This window comes from Gastrolobium bilobum, unplaced genomic scaffold, assembly GCF_033153095.1.
Source record: "Gastrolobium bilobum isolate Gb01-03AN ecotype WA unplaced genomic scaffold, APGP_CSIRO_Gbil_v1 utg38958, whole genome shotgun sequence".
Taxonomy (NCBI): Eukaryota; Viridiplantae; Streptophyta; class Magnoliopsida; order Fabales; family Fabaceae; genus Gastrolobium; species Gastrolobium bilobum.
In genome coordinates this window covers 91,442-101,965 of record NW_026896958.1, presented here as the reverse complement: position 1 = coordinate 101,965, position 10,524 = coordinate 91,442, and the positions used below count along the sequence as shown (strand labels likewise).

Genomic DNA, 10,524 nt, shown 5'->3' with positions numbered 1-10,524 from the left:
AAATAAGGTTTCGGTGATGCCTGTATGCTACTGTCATAATTTTAATTAATGACAAATGATTGATTTATATGAAATTTTGGCTCGTGGATTGGCCTTATCCCGTGGGATTATATAGGTTTTTGGCCCATGCAGGCTTTTTTATTTGCAGGATTTTTGACCTTAGCTTGTGTGGGCTAGGGCCTAAAGGGATGAAATAGCCTGTTTTGATGGCTCTACTTTATATGTAAATTAGCCCATGTTAAAAGCATGCTTATAGTACTCACATTCAATGAACGACGAAAAACCATTGTTAAAAGTAGGGGTGTAAATAGACTGGGCAGAGGTAGGCTCTAGCTTAAATAGGTCAGACATGTATAAAATATTTTAGGCCTGGCCGAATACGTTATCTTGTGTAGGCCCAAATTATAAATTTAACATGACCTATATTTAAAAAACAAAAACATTTGCATAGACTTGTTAGCATGTTTAAGCTGATAAGATATTCAATAATTAAAAATAATAATTAAAATAATATAACTTTATTATTCAAAATTATTAACATAATAATTTATTTATTTTATTTAAAATAAATAATATAAAATAAATCGGCATGTAGACTTATAGACCCGACATATAAAAAAACCTATAACATACTTTCTAAAGAGGCTTTTTTTAGGGCTGAAACTATTCTATAATTTCATTTTTTCAATGAGTAGTTAATAATAATAATTTTGAAAAATAAAAAAAAATAAAAACCAAAGCAGGAGATTTCCTTTATAATTTTGTGTGTGTACACACACATTATTTAGCATACTGTTCAGTATTACGTGTTTGCTAATTCTATTTTTTAATAATAATAAAATTAATCAGTGTCTTAAGTGATTATATATATTATTTTTTTTGGGTAGACATTAAGTGATTATATTTTATCCTTTTAAGATGTATTTAAAGTTGTATATTTTTAATGTTTTTTAAATAATTAAATCAATAAATTTTTTGGTACATAATCAAGTCAATAATTAACAAAGATGAATTTGAAATGATAAAAAATGGACGCTAAAGTATGGAATCCCCTTCTACGGTAGTATAGATATAGAATCAGATATATTAATTAGCATTTTTATTGACATTTCTTTAGAATTCAGAAATCCCTCTATCACAAACGAAGATGCTTCAAGAAGCATAATGTAGTGTGGCCCTGCAATGCATAACCCATAAAAGCAATGTTTGCAGATCCTGTCTCTTTAAAACCCATTGTATTGTACTGTCACTCATTCCTCTTTTTCTTCTCCACGAAAAACCCTAGCCGCTTCTCTTCTCTTCTCACCGTTCAATCAAATCAACCACTCCCCAACAAAAATGGTTACCTTTTCGTTATCATCTCTTCCTTCTAAAATATTTCATTGAATCTGACTTGAATGTTCTTCTTCAAGTTTTCTTCATGCTTTCTTTCTTTCTTTCAATCAACGACTCCCCAACAAAAAATGGTTGCCTTTGGCCGATGCACAACTCACAACTACAAGCAGCTCAAAAAGGTGCTAATGAAGGTATTATTATTCTTACTTTCGCCTCTGCTTTTAAAAACATGCATGTATAAAAGAGGTTTTATTTTGTTGGTTGTGTACCATTTTAAGTGTTATTGCGTTTTTTTTTTCAAACTACAAGTACGTGTGTCATGTACTTGTACTCTATGGTTCATTGTATCTGGACTCTTGTGTTTGTAGTGTTAAGTTTGTTATAACTTAATGAATCTTAGAAGCTCAGCTTCAGTTCAGTCATTTTCAGTCAGGTAGTTAGATTCTGTTCAGATCTCTTTTAGAAGCTTCTAGAATATACGCTTATTCATTGTATCGTCTATATAAGTGAGGTCTCTACTCAGATATGTAATCAGTGAATTCGGTTTCAGTTTTTCTCTGAATAATGCTTAGTTTTTCTTTAGCTTTCTCTCTGATTCTTTCTCTTTTGACTCATGGTTGAGGACGGAGATTTTCTTATTTCAAGTATGAACTTTTCACTTCTTTTTTTAGCATCTATGGATTTTCTTTCTTTCCTTACTTTTTTTCTTCTTCAAAAGTTTTGGGTGATATGCATGTGATTGCCTTTCCATTGCTATTATTGTGAATTATTATTATTATTATTGCTTTCTTGCTTGCTGTGAAACAAGATTTTTTAGCATATCACAATTAATTTGTCTTTGTTGGAACAGATGAATCAAAATTGATAAAACACAGAAAATTAAAGAAACCTTCTAATACGTATTGATAGAATAACAGAGCACTGCTCTTTACAATGAAGAAAATTAAACAACGGCAAGAGACACTTTGTATTTGACACCGAAAAGAGAAGAAAAAAGCTCCCAAGAGGTCCCCAATGGATCCCCTACATTCCCCAACTAATTCATTATCCAATCCTCCCCCATTTGGATGCTGCCTTCCCCTATAAATCCCCCCACACCAGCATCACCTTTCGCTCCCCACGCCTTCTAACTAACTTCCCCTTTTTCTTCTACGCGCTCACTGTAATCTCCTCTATCTTTATGCTCCTTTTCCACGTCATCCTTCTCCACCTCAGCTCTTGGGTCAGCCCCTGAGCCTTCTTGAAATTGCACTAGACTTTCTAATTCTGGGCCAGTCCTTTGCTGCCCTGTTGGGCCTTTCCCCCTTCTAATGTAAACATGTTTGATAGCCTCAACATTACCCCCATCCTTTACTTTCACCTTATCCCCAAATCTATAAAAGTCTCCAAATCTTCCCATGAACTTTCCTTAATAGGAAGGTTGAACCAGCTTACTAAAATTTTGACTTTACCGTTAAGTAAACGACGGGCATCTAAGATATCTGCAGGCTGCACTTGAAGCTCGTAGTCCTCTGCCAAACAACTAGTAAAATTTGAAACTAGTGCCGCTGAGCTGATAGCCTTTTTTAGCTGTGAGACATGGAAAACATAATGAACTTTGGCATAATCAGGTAATTTCAATTGATATGCAACAGGACCAGTTCTTTTAGTAATCACAAAAGGTCCATAAAATCACAGACTGAATTTCTGATTAAGTAGCCTCGCCAATGAGCGCATTTCTGAATTTATATGCATGGGAGTTGAAAACTCTGTTTGTATTTTATTATTCAATTGCTTGCATTTTGCTATGCTTCTGTTGAGAGGCTTTTATAGTGAAGAGTACTCAATAATACATTAAGTGTTGAACACAAAGAAATCAATTGTTTTAATATGTTTGAAAGATAATGGGACATGGCTATTTCATTACTATCATCATATTGTCGTATCTTTGCTACCCAGCCATTATTACTTGAATTAGTAAACTTGTTATACCTTATGTTTCGTTCCAATTGGTGTTGTAGTTTGATAAGAACTTTACACTCCCATAGTTCTTCAATTTTGATCATGACCTCTATTCTTTTAAACGATGTGCTCTTATTTACTCTTGTATACTCTTATACAGGTTCATTTGTATGAGAATCTCTTAAATGGGTGTGAGGTGGTTGAATCACAGTAAGACTATCACTTTCTAAGTTGCAGAATTAAAATAATCTTGAAGGAATTCCCCTGCAATCAGAAAGGTATTTGCTGTTGCTTTTAGCTCTCACTGCTTAAGCGTCTTTTAAATTTTTTCTAAACAGTGGTATCAATAACCAAAATTTCATTAAAGCCATCTAGATTAAGGTCTATGTAAATGGTTATTCTCAAGCTTTCTTTGGCCTTCTTGTTGCTCTTTTAATCAGACTTTCTTTGGCTTCTCACTAGAGCCTTAATTGGTCTAAATCCACACGCAATTTTTTATTTGATGTAAATATAACATTAAATAAATAAAACTTTAATATATTTGAATCTAATATAAATAAGTAAGAAAGATTAATTTTAGTAGTAGCTAAATTAAACATAATATTTATTTGGATGATGAGTGCAAAATGAGATATGATGAAGGGAATAATAAAAGAGGGTGACCATCCTTGTAACAGATTCCCTGAGAGAATAAAATGAAGGTAACCAACTAATAACAGTGAAATTCAAGAGATATATAGATGAATGATTTATTTTTCAAATATGTTCGATTACATCCTGATAAAAATCGTTATGTGCTCTACTCTAGGAAGAGATTAGTCTAGTCCAAATGAGTGAGGACATCCTTGGAAAAAAAATTTTAAAAAAAAATTATGTAGAATGAGTAATGCATATTGAGTATCAATGTTTATTAATATTATTAGTTTCTTCGGTTACTCTTGTTTAAAAGATGTTCTCGACATTCATGAATTGAATAACTTTTTTAGGTACGGCCTCTGCAATCAAAATAACACAATTCAGTAACTTAATAAAATATTGCTAAAAGAAAGTAGAAACATCAATTCATTGACCTTTTGTAGCAATTAATAACAATATTAAGATAACAATTATTTTGCATTGTAGAGAGAGTGAATAACTTACTGTCAACACTTTGATTAACAGCAGCCACAAAGCTTCAATGCAGCTTGTCCGTTCAAACAAACCGAGGCTTCTTTTGGGTTGATGGGTCCTCTTGGTTAAGACCTTTCTCAAGCTCTTCATAATCTTCATCCTGAAATTCTTCCTGCTTCTTAATCTTCCTCCTCATTACATGCTGCTGCCAAATATTTTGGAGCTCTTCAATTCTAACTGGTTTTACCAAATAATCTGAAGCTCCCAATTTAATTGCTTTCATCACCAGCATTCTGTCACTATCTCCCGACAACACTGAAGGTGTCAATACCATGGTACATTACTTGTTCTCTTTCTTTTCTTTTCTTTTTTTCTTCTCGTCTCTTTTCTATTTTTCTGAAAATGTTGAGGATGTGACTTTTCGATGGTATGCTGATGTTTCTTTCGGTCTAAAATCCTAATTAAAAATGTTTTTTAATTTCTATATTTTTTTCTTATATTGACTATGTGGGTTTCCAATTGTGTTTTTCTGTTGGCCTAGACATATTTTTGGTATAATAACAGATTCAGTTTGTTTCTGCGAGAACGTATTCTCTTAAATAAGCTTCTTCTTTACATATATATATATATATATATATATATTTAAATTTTTTAGTTTTTTTAGTTGGTGTTTCATGTAAAAAAAACTAACATAGAATATTTATTGCTTTAAGTCGGAGAAATATATATAATCCATTAATACTGTATATCTATGTTTCTTTCTTTCTTTCATTTTTGATGTGGGTTTTCAATTGGAATAATAACAGATATTTTTTCTTATGTCTAGTTCTTTCTGTCAGCTTTTTTCAGTTTGATTTTTTATGTAAAAAAATCTTCTATTTATTTCTTTAACTCACTTGTATACTCCTGTATATATTTGTGTGAAATTAGTATCACTGAAGTTTAATCATTTTCCCGTCAAATAATTTTTTTTCTACATATCTACTCAATGCTAATATTAGTCAATTGAATTATTTATAATTTTTTTCTTAATTCTTTGACGTTTTTCCTGAAACATTGTGTTACCACGGTCTGTACCTTCTGTTGGTGAAAAATTGAAAATAATGAGGATGTGGCTTTTCCATTGGGTGTTTTTGTTTCTTTTAGTCTAGATGTATTATTATTGGAATAAAAACATATTCCTTTTTTTTCCATTTTCTCGGTAAATTTAATTTTTTCAAGTTGATTCTTTTACTTTCTTCTGTTTGGTTTTTAAAGTAACAAATCTTTTATTGATTTCTTTGTTACACAGCTGTATATATTTGTGTGAAATATCAATGAAGTTTATTCATTTTCCCGTCAAATATCTTATTTGTTTACATTGTCTTGTCAATGTGACTCTTCATCCATAATTTTTTTTTTTAACTTTTTATCTTTCTTTGATATTGTTTGCGAAACGTTGTGTTCAATTAAATTACTGGCTTCAAATGCTGGATGTTACTAGCTTCCTATGATTGGAAATCATTTAATGAACTTTTTATAGGTTTTGTATTATGCTTGTATTTGCAATATTTCATTTTGTTCGTAAAGAATAAAATTTATTGTAATTATTTATTTTGTAGTAAGCACGACTATAAAGGCAATGACGGCTATAATGTTGTTGAGAGAAAACAAGTTTGACGTGATCTCCACATGCCTAAAATGGGTGAACTCGTGCTGCTTGAGCTCGTTCGACTTTGGATGGACATACCTATTATATGTTTGTGATAGTTTTATGTGATCTTCAACCGTTCTTATTATTATTATTATTTTTAATTTTGAGGTTTTGATTTTATTGTTTTCTTTCTGTATAATTTAAGAATATTTTCTCGAGGTATTATGTATTGGGGCTTCATTTTGTTGCTTGATGATCCTTTAACATTATTTAATTTTTTATTTCAGTGTTATCTGGAGATAGCGATAGAAAGTTGGTGATGAAAGGAATTAGTCTGGGAGCTTGTTTGGTGAAACAAGTTAGAATTGAAGAGATCCAAAATATATAGCAGCATGTAATGAGGAAGAAGATTAAGAACATGAAGAAGATCAGGATGAATATTATGAAGAGCCTAAGAAAGGTCATAACAAAGAGGACTCATCAAACCAAAAGAAGCCTCGGATTGTGTTTGGATGGTCCAGCTGCATCGGTGGTGTTTTGTGGCTGCTGTTAATAAATTAGGTGTTGACAATAAGTTATTCTCTCTTTCTCTACAATGCTTAATTGTTATTAATTGCTACAATTGGTCAATCAATCGATGTTTCAGCTTTATTTTAGCAATACTTTTATTAAATATTTGAGTAGAAACATAGTAGTTAATTGCGCTGTAATAGTGATGTCAGTCGGGTTGTACGGTCTTTCTGTGTCACTTTTTGTCATTACAAGATTTAGTATCCTGTCAATTATGCATAACAGTTTAGCTGGTCTAAAGTTTCTATTTTTCTCGTACATAATTAATCTCTCTATTTGAACCGAAAATAAAATAAAAAAGGAAAAAGAGGACAAGGAAAACGTTTAAAATTAGGAGTGTCAATTTTCAACACTCAAATATGCCGCTAACATTTTGTGTTTGTCTCAATCCTTATATGCATTCATGAGTATTCATGTTGGTGTGCACTGTCTAAAATAAATAATTATATAATTACATATTTGTCTCATTTATCCACTTTTATTTATTAATTTGAAGTTATCTAAATTATTTTTATTTGAAAAGTAAAATAACTAGTTGATGTATTGTGTTCTATCGTCCTGTATGGTAAATAAGTATACATCATATTAATATAGAGTTTTGACATAAATAAATATCTATGTCATGTTCGTGTCCCAGCAACTCAAATTTTTACCTTTATTGAAACACATCATATAGTCATTTCTAACTCACTTAGGATATGAATCATAAAGTTTCTATTTTTTTTTCAATTTTTAATCTATAAAATAAAAATGATTAGAATTTATGCTTAATAAATTCAACTTATTTTTTCTATTCCAGAAAATAAACCAATAACTCAAGAACAGAAATTGTAAAAAAAAATAACTTTTTTATTTATTTATTTATTCTCGTGCACATTATTTATTAAATACATATATTGTGTAATGTATTATCAGAATTAAAAATTAAAAAATTAGAAGAAAAATCTCTATTTATTAAAGAAGCACGTCTTAGAATGTGTGTATATCAAATATATATTTTTATCTAAACATTCTTCATGAAAAAAGAAATCATTTATCTATAGATATTGATAAATGAGTTCCATCAAAAGATTCGAAACTTGATATCCTTGACCTAAATATTTTTCTAGGAGTATTTGTATTTTTATTATATTTTTTTGGAATACTTCACTGATACACATTTACACCGTGAAGCATAACCAGTATCTGCACTTTTCATCAGAAAAGTGATTTAAGCATTATCTGACCTTCTCAATAATTGTTATAATCTTTCTATATTTATCCAACGTCAATTATGGAATTATTTTCTAATTCATAATTAAATTATTTAAATTCTTAATTTAACGATCGGGTTCTTACACTATTCATTAAATGCAATTATTGTTGAAGAAAAGGCCATAATTCTTACCAATGCAAGTATAGGAAAAATATGAAAGGTTACAAACAAATTTGGATTATAAAAGACACTTTAAACCCACTATTTTCAAATGATGGGCTGCTGCCCATACCTAACCAAAATGGACCCAAGAGCCTTTGGGTACCAAAAGTCAAGTAAACTTACTTGTTTTGTAGGCAAAAAACACCAAGTGGTACCTTGATAGCGGATGTTCCAAGCATAAAATGTAATAGACCGTTACGTATTGGTGTTGTTAACATTGATTATGATATTAAGCGCAGTTACCATCACAACAATTCATTTATAAAAATGCGAGTAAACATTTTCCTTTTCATTACACGAGCATTTAAAACAATAATAAAGCGTAATTAATAAAAGTTGTGACCGTACCTGAAAACTAATTGCGAAATAATAATATTAATTTTTTAACTATCATATAATACTTCTCTCAAGTCACTAAGGGGTTCCCATAAACCCACTTAGCATAAATCTCACTTTTACGGTTTCTACCTATCCGAACATGGTTCAGTCTTTTGGATATTGCAGAAAATCTGCGTGTCGTGAACCACCCGTCTTTTAGTATGTTATTCTAGACTTAACTATCTTTCCAAAAAGCTATCACACGCTCCAAAAAGTTCTTGTTTGCTTCGGTTATCACCGTTTGAAGTTGGATAAGCAAATCTGTCAGCCATCCTCAAACAGGCCTCCAAACATCCCTTACTCTTTCCACGATTCCGGACAAAATACTCCACCAATTTCTCTTAAATTTTTATTCAGAAAACTAGACACCTCAAGCTTCAATTTCACATATCATGAACCTAATTTGACCAAGAATTGAGGCACCGTAAAGCGTGCTGAATGAATTTTGAGCTCTAGGTTTGGATATAAGTTATAAATGACACATAGGACTAGGAAATATGATTTCTGGTGAAAATTGATGGAAATTAGAGTGTTTGAGGAAGCGTGTCCACAACGCGCATAACAGCTTAAAACTGTGATTTCTCCGAACGACCGGAAAACTCCGAATTTATCTAATCAAGAACAATTAAAGGACAGTGATTAATGTTAAAAATTAGATTTTTTAAATAGTTTAAGAAATTATTGACGTTTAGTGGAATAGCGGGAGATTTGAATTAGTTTTAGGTTGAGGTGGCACCCGTGGAGCCCACCTCACTTAATTGGACCAATGCACACATGTGCAAACTCAAAAAGAAAGCTCCTTCCCCCCTCATTTTCCAGCAAAGCCACGGCCTCCATTAGCAAGGAAGACAAGGATTTCAAATCCATTTTTCCATTGATTCCATGCACCAAATCCAAAAGTGTAAAACATCAAAGTTGTTCCAAATCACCTTGTGAGCATCTTTCCTTACTTGAGTGAGCCACGAAATTGAGTGAAAGAGGATATCATTTTCCAATTAGGGTGGCAATTTTGGTGGCCAAGGAGGGTGGTTGGTGGCAGTTTTGGACCGTTCAAGGGTTGAAACTCATTCTTGGAATGCCTAGGAGTTGATTGGTGGTAAGCTTTCTCCTCCAATTTTTGGTTTTGAATTGGATAGAATTTTGTGACCTACAGCTAGTGTGTATGAATTGATGTAGTTAGAGAGCTCAAATTGAAATTGTGTATTAGATGAAAATGGCTTAGAATGATGTTTTAGAGTGATAGAAACCATTAAAATTATTGAGAAGTTATTTGGTAACTTAGGCAATTTTGATGATGATGTTTATGACTTTGTGAAATGACTTGGTTGTAGGATTGTGTAATTGAGTTGTGGAGTATTTGTATGAGTTAATTGTAGGATTGTATGATGTGTGGAAATGTGAAATTGGATTGAATACCCCTAGGTATGTGGGCATGAGCAGTTCGGCCATGTGAGGGCATGTGGGGTTTGATGATGTAAAAATTGTATAATTGATGTTGTATGGTTATGAATGGTGTTTAAATGGGTTGTATGTTTGTGTGGATGCATTGGATTGGAAAGAAAAATATTTGGAGCGTGTGAGTGTGTGCATTCGACCCTTTATGGGAAATTAAGGAAAATTGGTGCTATGATGGTATTACATGGAACTTGGGACTTAAATGGGTGTTGTGGTAAGCTTGTGAAGGCATAGAAACCTTGAAATAAAATTAATACAATTGTTTGGTAATTTTAGGCCTTATGGCCGAATCTTGTATTGTGGGGTGGGTGGACTTTGGTGCTTATAATCTTGTTTGGCTGCACCTTGTGCTGATGATCCTTGTGTGATCATTGTAGGTTGCCTCCCACAGACGTAAATTCGGAGCTTTGAGCTTGGTGGGTTGCCTTTGGTCCTTGACCAAAGGGATTTTGGTGAGTTGTTATGAATATATACATGAACTCTTTAATAATCATGTATATGTCTTGGTTGATTATAATTGTAGTGGAAATGGCCTATGTGTAGGTATTTCTTGTGGTACCAAGCTCGATGACGTATTAAATTGGAGCTATCAAGTGAGGGAGATTTCATCAGGTAATCCCTTGGTACTAGGGTTTAGTCCCCGTGTGTGCTCCATCATGCCTCTTGGAGGTAGTGGTTGGAGGCG

At 32.2% G+C, this 10,524-nt stretch overlaps 1 long non-coding RNA gene across 2 annotated transcripts; it reads left to right on the top strand.

Annotated features, from left to right (window-relative positions):
• Positions 1-1,129: 1,129 nt before the first annotated feature.
• LOC133302995 (uncharacterized) lies at positions 1,130-6,808 on the top strand. Of its 2 annotated transcripts, XR_009750415.1 has the most exons (4): positions 1,130-1,526; positions 3,437-3,554; positions 4,438-4,721; positions 5,988-6,808. It is a non-coding gene; the product is annotated as an uncharacterized LOC133302995 (long non-coding RNA). The 2 variants fall into 2 exon arrangements; XR_009750414.1 differs by having other exon boundaries at positions 4,438-6,808.
• Positions 6,809-10,524: the final 3,716 nt, after the last annotated feature.